This window comes from Ctenocephalides felis, unplaced genomic scaffold, assembly GCF_003426905.1.
Source record: "Ctenocephalides felis isolate EL2017-DRISC unplaced genomic scaffold, ASM342690v1 CF-g0.4_SCAFFOLD_02684, whole genome shotgun sequence".
Lineage (NCBI taxonomy): Eukaryota > Metazoa > Arthropoda > Insecta > Siphonaptera > Pulicidae > Ctenocephalides > Ctenocephalides felis.
The window spans coordinates 57267-72164 of NW_020538838.1; positions in this window are offsets into that span (position 1 = coordinate 57267).

Below are 14898 nucleotides of genomic sequence, written 5' to 3' on the forward strand. Positions count from 1 at the left end.
TCTAGAGTAGTCTTAGATAATCTAAGTGGAGATTATGCCTGTGAATTAAAGAAATAAATACAGTGTAAAACATTACAAGTGGATTTTTATATTGGAAACCAGAAGTTTGTCTCTTCCAGCGAATACCTTATTGAAAGGACCCATTAATCTGAAGCTCATCAAACCAGTCGATCAAACATTATTCCTACTGCTCGACCCAAGGCATCAGGAAAGGTTGGACGGACATTATTACCATATCGTATAAAGAAGCTACTACAGAAACCAATATCCAGGACTGTGGATCTTTCAACAAACGGACTTCCAACCCATACCCAAACCATACTACCAACACCTTATATCATTTCAATATATTGAACACCCTTTTGTTGTAAGTTCTGCATATTTATCTTTAAAATAAATTTAACATAAAAAGAAACTTGAAGATAAAACATATTGTTTCTTATCCATATCCTTATTCTACATTCCAATTCCTTATTCTATATTCTAAAGTCTTTTAATACGAATATCAATTGAATCTCGAAAAAATTCTTTCCGTATCATATGCAAACCGATCCGATAAAAGAATTTTGTCACGCTTTCAAAGTTAGTCTATTCAAAGCGTAAACTAGCTGTAAGTGGAATTCTGTCTTAAGGCAATTAAGGCATCGTGCCTTAAGGCAAATTGCTGGAACTTCCCGTACCAAAAATTATTATTTTTTTTAAAAACGATTAACATTTTTGAAAAAAATTTACTTTGAAAAAATAAAATTTTTGAGAAACTATAAATTGGACAAAAAATTACTTTTTTTTGAAAAAAACAAATTTTTAAGAAAAAAAATTTTTTTTTTATTTTTTTTTTTAAAAAAAAAAATTTTTTTTTCTTTATTTTGACGTATTGTGGAAGATCTGAACTTTTTTTTTCAAAGCAATCGTACTGCTTTAACTGCATAGGGACAAAATATAAAGCGCGTAAGCGACGCGTCGCTGTCTAACGCATAAGCATTGGTACGGAACCCATAGGAATGTTAACAAAATGTATACTTATAGTTAAAATCTCTATAAAATATCTGATAATTTGATGTGCATATGTCTAATGATCATTTTTACACCGCCAAATGGCTCATTTTTTTACTTTTTCCTCTATATCTCCAAAACCGCTGGACCTACATTCATGAAAATTTTATCGATTCCTCATCTTGTCAATGCAAATGAAATGTTTTTTGAATTATTCAAATCGGACGCTCCGTTCTCTTAAAAACAGAGGTACCGTTTTTGGCACTTTTTGCCCCGTATCTTCGGAACGGCTAAACCTGCCTTCGCCAAAAACTAATCAGCACGTCTCCTTATCAATACGAATCGATTTTTTTTTTAATTATTGCAATCGGTTGTTCTGTGTTCCCGAAATCGTCGACGAAAATTTGTATCCGCACATACATACACACACGTACATACATATACACACACACACACATATACATCCATTTTTTCTAAGGTATGCCAAAATGTTCAGAAACCTTTGAAACGTAAAGATATATAAAAAATTTTTAACTTCCCGTAGGGTAAGTTATAGTAATCGCAAAAAAATCGAAAATGAAAATTTTTATATATCTTTACGTTTCAGAGGTTTCTGAACATTTTGGCATACCTTAGAAAAAATGGATGTATGTGTGTGTGGGTGTGTGTGTGTGTATGTGTGTGTGTGTGTATGTATGTATGTGTGTGTATGTATGTGCGGATACAAATTTTCGTCGACGATTTCGGGAACACGGGTCAACCGATTTGAATAATTCAAAAAACATTCGATTCGTATTGATAAGGAGACGTGCTGATTAGTTTTTGGCGAAGGCAGGTCTAGCCGTTCCAAAGATACGGGGCAAAAAGTGCCGAAAACGGTAACTCAGTTTTTGAGAGAACGGAGCGTCCGATTTGAATAATTCAAAAAACATTTCACTTGTATTGACAAGGTTAAGAATCGATAAAATTTTCATGAAGGTAGCTCTAGCGGTTTCGGAGATATGGAGGAAAAAGTAAAAAAATAAGCCATTTGGCGGTCAAAAATGATCATTAGACATATGCTCATCAAATTATCAGATATTTTATAGAGATTTTAACAATAAGTATACATTTTGTTAACATTCCTATGGGTTCCGTACCAATGCTTATGCGTTAGACAGCGACGCGTCGCTTACGCGCTTTATATTTTGTCCCTATGCAGTTAAAGCAGTACGATTGCTTTGAAAAAAAAAGTTCAGATCTTCCACAATACGTCAAAATAAAGAAAAAAAAATTTTTTTTTTTAAAAAAAAAAATAAAAAAAAAATTTTTTTTCTTAAAAATTTGTTTTTTTCAAAAAAAAGTAATTTTTTGTCCAATTTATAGTTTCTCAAAAATTTTATTTTTTCAAAGTAAATTTTTTTCAAAAATGTTAATCGTTTTTAAAAAAATAATAATTTTTGGTACGGGAAGTTCCAGCAATTTGCCTTAAGGCACGATGCCTTAATTGCCTTAAGACAGAATTCCACTTACAGCTAGTATTTTCGATTTTTTGCGATTACTATAACTTGCCCTACGGGAAGTTAAAATACTATGCTCGCCGATAAGCAGCAGTCCATGGATAAACAAGTATAATAGATCGCTATGTTTGGCGATTTGACGTTACCTCGATTGAAATACAAATATTTAAAAATAGATGGCAGCACATGTACAATATTTAAATTAACCCCTGATATCACTTCTAAATTTGTACATCGTATACAGCCCAAAATACCTGAATAATTTTTAATATTGGAAATAAGAACAAATCATACGAAATACAAAATACATTTTCAAATATATTACATATGTTTAAAGAACAATTAAAATTATGTTTGTATTAACAATTATAATTACAGTTATGAAATGTTTAAAAATGTAATAATTATTATACATAATTATAAGTATTATAATTCCATAATTATAAATAAATTATATCTCAAAAAGTAAAGATCTAAGTGGAGAAAACCACAGAAGTATTTAACTAAACTAAGCAGGAATAACTGACTCATTAATTACTTAATGACTAATGTTAATGTTTCATCATGAAAACATTATCATTGAATTTGCCATCAAAGATCAACAAAGTGTTTACAATGAATAGAATAATGTTTTATGCACATACAATTGTTTATGAATTGAAAGATAAAAGCAATATTTTTGATTCCCAAGGTCGGTAACAGATATATCTTGAATTTAAACATTATATTAGGATGTTGCTCAAGTTTTATTTGAAGAATATTATAATACTAATCTTCAATCAAAATACATTAAAATATTATGTATGGTATAGACTCGCTTTATAAGTGTTTACATTTACTAATGTAATAGATAATCTTAGTAAATATAACAATGAACTCACATTCATGAACATTTAAACCAATACTAAATAACTGTTTTGCAACATCAACAATATGAGATTCGATCCAATCATATAACAATTCCGAAGATAATGGTATTTCATCAAACATCAAAACACAGTATCTGCTACTAATACTTTTTAAGAGAAATAGCTCAACCTAATGTTTTAAATAGACACTCATTACCACCGCTATACTATTGTATCTCTGAATGCAACTTTTTCAATGTTTGAGTACATGGCAAAATAAATATTTGTCACCTAAAATAGTAGGCCTTTGGAGACTATTTGTACAGATTTAAAGCAAGAAATATGTCCTCGGCTGTGAATTTTCTTCCTTTTAAATTTGAACACTTCTTAGAACATTTAATACTCTGTTACAATTTGTTCCTTAAATTATTGCATTGTTTATGAATTCTTCTTATCCTATCTCCTTGAATAAAGTTTGGAAAGCGTCATGCATTCCTTGGGCGTCAAAAGTACTCCTGCGCCTTGTTCGTGCATTTTGCAGCAATTTGCAGGTACCCCCAAGACACCTATTCAATATAATAACATGTTGAAATATCTTGATTATATGTAATAATTGCTGCAATTATCATAAAAAAAATATCTTTGCGGGAACTGGTATTGGAAAAGCTGGATATATTAATACGCACTTGACATTTTTTTGGGTACTATAAAAACACTTTGTCATATTAAATTTCAGTTAAACACAATTAAATTATTAGAAACAATACGGGTTCACAAACTTAGGTTATGCTTAAGTTATTCGTACAGCGATTAAATACTTGACAGCTACTTACACGAACCACGAACAATTTGTAGTTGAAATGAGTATACATGAGCTATCTGTTTTTAAAAATTGGCACTACTCAAGACCAAAACAGTGCAACGCGCATTTGTTCGAAGATAACTCCCCATGCAGCAGTCCTTCCCTAGATAAATAAGCATAAATAGATCGCTATCTCGGGCGATTTAACGTTACACTCATTTTAATTTACGAATTGATCACAACATGGCAGCACATGAACATACAGTATGTAAATTAACCCCTGGTATTACTTCTACATCTGTACATATAATCAATACAGCCAAAAAATCTGAAAAAAATTTAATATTTGAAATAAGAACAGAACATACGAAATACAAAATATATTTTCAAATATATCACAGACATATTTTTGAAGATTTATAAACTAAACAGAAATAACTGACTACTATTAATTAAAGTATATTACAGATATAGTTTTAAAGTACTACAAATTAAAGAGAAATAACTTATTAATATTAATTACTTAATGACTAATAATAATATATTAAAAACTTAAAAACCAAGAAGTGAAAAGCGCAGGAGTGTTGACGATGGAATGACAAAGTTTAAAGGAATGACAAGTAATGCAAAAATTTAAAAGAATGAAAAGAACAGCAAATTTTTAAAAAAGAACGAATACTTACCAGACAAAATTATCCTAAAAACGAAATATATATATATATATATATATATATATATACTAGCTGACCCGGCAAACGTTGTTTTGCTAAATAAGGTATATTCTAAACCATTTCTAGAGAATCAAAAATATTAATACTTCAAGTGCATAAGGATGTGTTGTTTGAATGCTGTATACAATTAGGTATTATAAAAACAAAAAACCCCATTAGTTTGTCTATATTTTGTCAATACAATCAAACTGCAAGTTTTATACACTTTTTATAGAAAACACCGTATAATCCAATCCGAGTCTTTTTTGGTCTTTCGGCTTATTAATTACGTTTCAAGTTTTTCAGATTCTTTTTAGATTCTGGATTTTGTGTATAATTGTAAATAATACTACTGAGCTTATACAAAATTTTCAAATTTTTGCGAGGAGAGATAAAAAATGAATTAAGTATTTCTTCTTTGACCTGCTTTTTGAATAGTTTCAAGTTACATTCGATGAATTAAAGTAAATTTAATAAAAAGTATATATGTAGAACAGGGCGAGACACAAAGGTCCAATTTGATTTTGAGCAAATATAAACTATATTGTGAAAACCATAACAATTATATCACAACAAATAACACATATCAAACGAACAATTATCTGACTACGTTCAGTAAACTGACTTCTACTTCATCATTGTAGAAATGTGCTTTTTTGATGTCTTTCAAAAATTTGTTATCTAGACCTTTTTACCGTATCGACGGAGTAACTTGTAACGGGCAGGTGGCAAAAAGTTTAAAGCCTTATTATAATATTAAAGGTATTTTACAAAATAATTACATTTTTAACTAATGCTAAAACTACTAACGGAAGAAAATACTTTTATTATGGATTTTCAAAGATTACCGTTTATCTCCCCCATTTCAAAGATTATCGTTTTCAAATCAAGGTTGTAGCTGGCTATACATCTTTTTTCCTCTACTTTCAAATATTGTTGTTAAACAATGCTTAACTTTACTGATTTTTGGCACATCGGTGGTGGACCTTTTTAATCCCGGACCTTCATATATTGCTATCTATTCTGCGATAAATTCTGGGAAATTATAACTGGAAAAATGTTATTCGACAAAATGTCCATTTGATCGATACGAAATTCAGATTCTGAATTTAAATAACATAAATAAAAACTAATATAACCTAGAAAATGTTTTATAAATACCAATGAGTATATAATTATACAAATGAGATCTTTCAGAGCACCGTGTTTGAGAAAAATATGCCAAAAAGTGCATTTTCATATTAACATTTCAAAAAAGTTTATATTTTGAGTCTCTAGTAACACTTGCTGCCCGTTTACTAACGTTTTTGTATATAAATAAAACTACAAACAAAACTACTTACTACAAATTTATCATAATTAAATAATATTCGCGTAAAACATCCTATTAAACGTAATTGAACATCATCTGTCAAAAGCGTTTGACATTTCCCGAAATTGCCACCGTCAATTGTTTTATTTAAATTACGCTTCAACAAAAATTTTCAAATTAAAAATGTAAAGTTTCTACGCGGATTTGAAATAATTTCTCACCTTTTGGACAATCTCTGGATTGGCACGAATTTTTCAAGACTAAGACTGGCCAAATCGATTCAGCCGTTTTCGAGTTTTATTCGGACATTTGAAAGAGAGCTCCATTTTTATTTATAAGATATATTGATATCCAAATTGACATAAAACTAAATTTCTAGGATTAAAATTCGTTTACGAGACATTCTTCTTTATTATCTCTCCATTTAATAGTTATTTTGCTATCTAATCAATCATTAATAAACTTACATTTGACAAAGTCTGAATAGTTTCTGTATAAGTGTTTTTTTAAACGTAAGTAACCAAAACCTTGAACTACTTTTAATTTATACCAATTGTAGCTCAAACCTATCTTTCATTTTAATCCAGTTTTTATTGCAAGGAGGTTTAGTTAAAACTATAACTAAACCCTTGCTTTATATAAACTGCCTGGTCTTTGAGTCTACTCTCTTAATTGAGACAATATCAAAATTCTTGCCCTTACATTTTACGTTTCCGGAATATTTGAAAACTTCTCAGAACATTGTATACTCTGTTGGAATTTATCCTTTAAATTATTGCACTGTTTGTTAATCCTTCTCAATCCTGAAACAAAATTTGATCATACATCATACCATACATCTTCTGGGTGTTAAGGCACTCCTATGCCTTATCACTGCATTTTGCGGCAATTTGCAGCTACCACCAAGGACTTCTATTGAATATATTATTATATCATATTAATTGAAGATATTGTTATTATGATATTAATTATTTTTGCTGCAATTATTATGAAAATATACCCTTGTGGAAAACTGGTGTTAGAATAGGGGATTTTTAACCTGCACTTGACAATCTTAGGGGTGCTGCAAAAATCTTTTACAAGGTTTTTAGGCTTTCATCTCCTAACTAAGAACATAAAATTAATTTATTAATATTTTTTTGCAAATAATTTAAAGTATTTAGAGTTATAATTATTTGGCCTTGTCCTTGGAGTTTCTGTTGGATTGTTCTTCTGGTTCTGTATCAGAGCATTCTCCAGTGAAAACTATTCTGTTATTGCCGTAAAGGTGACACTTCTAATTGGTTTCGATTTCAAATTATCTTCGATTTGTGCCACAAAGCGAAGAGTTAGGTCATCCATTAAAGGATTATTCGCCCTCTGCATCCAAATTGAAAGCATCTTTTTACACATAAATTTTTACACACATATATATGTATAATATATTTCTACACAAATATATATATATATATATATATCTAATTATCAGGTATGTATATAATGATGTATTATGCATATAATGAATATGTATCATGAAAATACTATTAAAATGTTATATATATATATATATATATACTCTGTTGGAATTTATCCTTTAAATTATTGCACTGTTTGTTAATCCTTCTCAATCCTGAAACAAAATTTGATCATACATCATATCATACATCTTCTGGGTGTTAAGGCACTATAAGGCATATATATTATATATATATAACATTTTAATAGTATTTTCATGATACATATTCATTATATGCATAATACATCATTATATACATACCTGATAATTAGATGCCGGAAAGACATGCATTTTTTTATTATATTTGGAGTTATAACAATTTGGCACATTACACTTTACCAATTAAACCTAATAATAAATGAAAAAAGTATTCATCAAAATATAATTATATATAAACAAACACATGAAAAACACATCTCAACAGGGCCTTTTTACTTAGAACAAACTCCTCGTTCAGAAGGAATACTTAGGGGTCCATTTGTAGTCGCAGATTTGGCGCTAGTGAGCCGATGAAAAAGTATTTTCAAATGTTTTATGTTGGTTACTAAGAACCGTCAGTGTTACTTTTGTGTAAGTTTACAAAATGGCGATTCTTGTTCGTTTGTGTTTGTATATTTGTTAATAAAGATTTCATCAGGAATTGCTCTCAAACGCATAGCCCTTTGACAATATGAATAGAACAGCTTCAAACTCATATGGAGGTCATAATTACTACATTACTACGTAGTGCATTGACATATTAGTCTAATCATAATACAGTTTAAGGAAAGAGGTCAGTCCTAGCAAACTGTGTAAGAAATCAAGTATGCGCTTCTACAAGAAAGACATAATACACAAATAAAAAGCTGTTCCAGCTGTTTAAAATTGGATTGCCACTTCACACGGATCTGTATATACTTGGGAGAAAATGAATTGCTTAAGAATGACAAATTTTGCACGGGATGATTCTTTAGTTAATGAGAGTTAAGAATGACAGACGATGTAATGAACTAACACTATATGCATTATTCACTAAATTTCAAAGTAGAAGTTATTCCAGTAGATTAGATGTGATATCTATTATATATAAACCGGTGTATTGCAGTGTATTTGTTGATTTATATTTCGATTTGATTGTATATTTATTATAATATAATATTATTTAGTATATTTTTGTTATTATTGTATTATTACAAAACATAATAGGATTGTAATACCAAATTTAGTTTCAAATACCCGTGCACTAAAAATCATTAATTTTTATTTCAAATTTTGCGCCATTAATTTGAATTCCAAAAGCAGCGCCATCACGTCGAGCGGAGGACCCTTTAAGTATTCCTTCTGAACGTAAAAACCGGGCGAGAGAAGCGTCTATATGAACACGGGGTATTCTGATAGTGTCTAGGATCTCAACTACAATACGCGATGACAAGTTATAGAAAATGGCGATAATCAATGTAGATCAAGCTAGCTGCTAGATCAATGAAATTGGAAATGGTAACGCCATCCTTCTATCAATTTGAATACCAATCCATTTCAAAACACGGTAATCTACATTTGTTCGGAGATTACCGGCCATGAGTCCTTCTTTGTCTGGTACCAATATGGCGGCTTTGTGTATCTGCGCTCATGGGGGTTATCTCCGAACAAATGTATATCACCCTTTTTTGGAAAGGACTACTATTTTTAGCGAAAAAAAGATGTCGCTACTAATTTCAAAATATGTAAAACGTCCAAATTGATCGCTTAGATTTGCCATTCGCCATTTTGTATTAAAGTTTGTGGTTCGCATGTTGTTTCTGAATTAATTGTATTCAAGTAAGCATTTATGTGAAATTTAATATGGCAAAATGTAACGCACCAACTTGTGGTAACTTAAAAAATCATATAAAAATGCACTTCTTTCCGGCTTTATGAAGTGAACAAATTATAAATGTCCAATTATATTTCACAGAATAGTTCTCATGTCTATTGGCTATGTGCGAAGGCATGGAAGGGGAAGACAAATCGACCGAAGCGTTCGTAGTGGCTACTTTGAGCATTAAATGTAGCTATTATAACCGAAATTTTAAACAAAAACACATAAAATATATGTTTATTTCAAATTTAAATAAGATAATTAAAAATGAGCCACCAAAGCTGCTGTGTAGTGGGTTGTAGATATACCGGCAGAAAAAGTGACTGCAAATTCTATTCATTTTCTACAGCTAAGTGGAAAGAAAATCAACGGGAAAAGTGGATCGCTGCGGTTAGAAGAATAAAGTAAGTATCATAACCTTATTGTTATAAAAGTACAATTCGGAGTATTATGAATAGTTGTAAAATTGTTATGTTTAGCAAAAAGAAAAATTATAAGTCTATAAATTGTTATATTATCAAAATTTAATGCTTACTAGAAATTTTTTTTTTGCAAACAATGTAATTAATACAAGGCTGAAATATTGAAATATATATATATATATATATATATATATATATATATTGATTATGTATAACTATTATCTATATATTAATTACATTTTATTATATAATAATTGTAATTTTATGATTAAAAGAAAAATAAAAGTTATCCCATAGCGATAAAATGTTTATTTTGCAAATAGTTTAATTAATACAATGCTGAAATAAAGCAAAACATATATTTGTATTGCTGATGGATCACCGCCGTGGGTTCCCATCGCATTTGCAGTGGACATTTCATTAGAGGAAAAAAATCGGTCGAGGTATTGAGTTCTACCTACTTGCCAACAATATTTCCTTCAATTTACAAGCCTCGAAAAGTTAATGTAGTTTTTTTCCCTGCAATTTTATTTGATGGATGATGGAATCAAATCATGTCTTTATAATAATGTCTATTGTAAGTCTTTAGTTTTACCAAAAATAATAAAAAAATGAGTAAATTAATTCATTATTTACTTATTCTATTGATAAAATATTTTTATCATTATTATATTGTTTTTATTAAGAACTATTCCAAGATTATGACATAAGCTTTGAGGCACTTAACCTTAAAAATGTTTACTGCATTTCTTTATTTAATTAATCATTATACTTAATTATGTTTTAACTACGTTGAAGTAAATTTAATAATTTCAATAATCATTCATCGTTCACATTATTACTGTATCTTGTTTATTATTATTTATAACAATTACTTAATATCTTTTTTCTTTAACAAACATATAAAACCCATGAAAACCACACACTGATAGCAACAATTAGTTCATATTTATTACGGCGCTGCATGGGCGCTGCAGTCACGCTCTGAGCGAATAATGGCCAGGAGAACACTCTGCAACTCCAGTGAAAGAGGTAATAATAATTATGAATTACGACTTGATATTATATTACAACATGTTATGTTTATTAGATGTTATTGGGAATACAAATTGCAACAGAATCTAGTGACTGAGGATAGGAGTGTCTTGATGCCGAGGGCATGTAAAATGTATGACACATCCGATATATGTTGAGGGCGTTAAGAAGGATAGACAAACAATGCAATAATTTAAGGTATAAATTGCAACAGAGTATAAAATGCTCAGAAATATTCTCAACATTTCATCCAAAAGGACTGCTGCGCTGTTCTATCGACACAATCGAATCATAAGAAATTCAAGATTTTGTAGAATGCAACTTTATTAATGATTGATTGGAAAGCAAAATAACTATCAAATGCAAAGTTAATGTTAAAGAAGAATGACTCATAAATGGATTTTAATTCTTGGAATTTAGTTTTCTATCAATTTTGATATCAATATTTATATTTTATGTCTGTAGGATTTAACTTTTTAAATTTGTTCATTATTTGTCATTTCTTCTAATTATACTATTCCATTATTTATAGTATATACCATAGGTGGGGAACCTGCGGCCTCGAGGCCGCATGCGGCCTCCGGGAGGTTTTTGTGCGGCCCCTTGCCGTCTAGTACAAAATAGCAGAGTTACTTTCAAACAACATTTGTACAAAAATCCCACCAAAAACAGTCATATTGTAACATGACATCAGATTAACTAGCCTGAAAAACAGACTCTTAGGCAGATACGAAATAGAGATGTAATATATTATATTAATATTATTTAATAGAAGCAATATTTTCGATTTCGCAAGGCATCGCCTATTATATGATACAAGAAGTATTATAAAAAAAATTAACAGTGCAAAAGAATCGTTAGCACCCGGGTTGAAGATTTTTATGCGTATCCGTAGTAAAATGATAAAAATTTATACTTCTCGCAACCAAAAGCAAATCCGTAGCTTTGGCGGAGATCGGAGCAACCAGATTTTACCTAGATATATTGGCAATTTTATGAGACCATAGTTATAAAATGACACAAAACTATACCTTTTTTCATAAAACACAAAAATATATTTTTAAAAATTAGTGTCTAGTGGCAAGTTACTGAAACTTTCCGTACTGAAAATTACATTTTATAAAAAGTTTTAAATTTTTTTGAAAAATGATGAAAATTGAATTTAAGAAACCTTTTTTTCATATTTTGTTTTTTTTTTTGTAAATTATTAACTTTTATGTATTAAATTTATTAAAATTAAATTTTATTTGAATGATCCGATTCCTATTGATAGCGAGACGTGCTGATTAGTTATTGGCCAAAGCAGGTCCCAAAAATAATAATTCAGTTTCTGAAAAATGGAACGTCCAATATCATTAAAAGAAATTTACATGTATAGACAAAACGGAGAACTGATTAAATTTGTGGGAGGCAGGTCTAGCGGTTTCGATGATCCAATAAAAAATTTGAAAAAAAACATTTGGCGGTCAAAAGTGATTATTAAACATATGCACATCAAATTATCATAAATTTTAATAATAGGTATAAATTTTGTTTACATTTTACTATGGGTTCTGTATCATTATTTATTCTGCGGGGCGTTGTTCTGCGAGGCGACGCTTACGCGCTTCTTTATTTTGTGTCTACGCAGCTAAAGCAGGGCGATCGCTTTACAAAAAGTTCTTTTTTTTATTTTAATTTTTTGTACGGGAAGTTCCAGCAATTTGCCTTAAGGCACGATGCCAAGCACCACTATTTATAGTATGTAATGCGTAATAAATTTTCTGCAATTAAATAGCAATTTTAATTTAAAAAAAATGATACAGTAAACCCTCGCTTTACGCGGCAACTGCGTACCGTGCAGTATGGGGACCGTGCTATAAAAACCTAGTATTTAACATACAATTCAGGCTAATTCGTAATGTGTTCTATGGAACCTTACATAGTGCAGTATGGGAACCGTGCTATGAGAGACTCAGAGTTGGTACAAATCGCACCATTTTTATCGTGCTGTATGGAGACCAAGAAATACAACTTAAAGTAGGAGTAATACGGACGAAATAACATGTATGACATTGACACCTTATTCAAAAATTGGCGCGATGCAGTAGTCAGCTCAAACGTGTTTTTAGACAGCTATTATATAATCAGACATGTCTAAAAGATAGTAGTCGATAACAAAACTTACATTAACACCCTTTTGAATTTTGATATCAAATTCCTATAATCACTCATAGGTTGCGCAAGGAATTTATGTGCTGTTGAACAATAACCGTGTAATAGGAAGTCCGTGTAGTCGGAGCGATGTCGGATTTTTAGCTCCGTGTAGTATGGAAACCGTGTGCCCAGAGTGCCGTGCAAAGCGAGGGCCTACTGTATATAAAAACTATTTTACCTAAAAATTCAGGGATGGGGCGGCATTTTTGTCAGTGCCCCAGGGCGCCAAACTTCTAAATCCGCCCCTGCTTATTTATATGCACATAATATATAGAATTTATTTATATTTAAATCTTGAAATATAAATATAGAGTAAGGTTTCTGAAATGAGAACAACTTAAATGCAAAATATAAAGTAACAATACATTTTGTGCATAATAAATACATATTTTAATTAAAATATTTTTTTCACGTGCATTATTATGAGTTTCTACATTATCAAATAATACGCTTATTTTTATGGATAAACATTATCATTCTCTAAATGGATTAGGTACATCATTTATTAATAATATTTTTTAAATTATATTTTTAAATGTCTGTCAATAGTGTCTAGTCTAGGTATATTTCTTTTGGCAAGAGGTAACGTTGAGTTTAATGCATTAATTCTATTTTTTGTTATAACAACTATTGGCCTTAATGACAAAAGGAATATTCATACCGAAAGTTTACAAATTTAATCTGGCTTTTCCAAAGCTTAACGGCTTTTGGCTTTTCCCTAAATTAACCGTTAACATCTTAGTTTGCAAAATAAAAATCTATCAGCGAGTTCAATGGTATAAGAAAAATATATAATTTCTTATTTCAAATAATTATGTAACAATAAGAAAATGAAAATCAATTTTAAATCAAAACACTTTAATATCATTTTTATATAAAAAATGAATGTTTAAATGAAATTAAAATGAACTAAAATATTTATAATTCTTTTAAAATTTAATTTATAAAATATTTAAAAATTTTAAGTATTTTATTTACTTTTTTCCATATAATGCAATAAATTGTTAAAACTATAAAAAAATATAATACTTTCACAAAAGTCACTTTTTTAGGTCAATCAGCTTATGCGGCCTCTTTTATTGCTGCCTAATTTAAGTGCGGCCTCTAACGGCAAAAAGGTTCCCCACCTCTGGTATATACCATAGGTGGGAAACTTGCGGCCTCCGGGAGGTTCTTGTGCGGCCCCTTGCCATCTAGTACAAAATAGCAAAATTACTTTCAAACTACTATTGTACATCGTCATGACAGTTACGCGAAAAATCCCACCAAAAATTCATATTGTAACATGACATCAGATTACTAGCCTGAAACACAGACTCAGGCAGATACAAAATAAAGATGCAATATATTATATCAATATTATTTAATATAAGCAATATTTTCGATTTCACAAAACATCGCCTATTATATTTATACTTTTCGTAACCAAAGAAAATCCGGCGGAGATCGGAGCAACCAGATTTTACCTAGATATATTGTCAATTTTATGAGACCATAGTTATAAAATGACACAATACTATACTTTTTTCATAAAATACAAAAATATATCTTTAAAAATCACTGTAGGCAAAATATGTGTCCGTATATATTTGCACATAATATATCGAATTTATTTATATTTAAATCTTGAAATATAAATATAGAGTAAGGTATTTGAAATCAGAACAACTCAAATGCAAAATATAAATTAACAATTCATTTTGTGCATAATAAATACATATTGAAATTAAAATATTTCTTTCGCGTTCA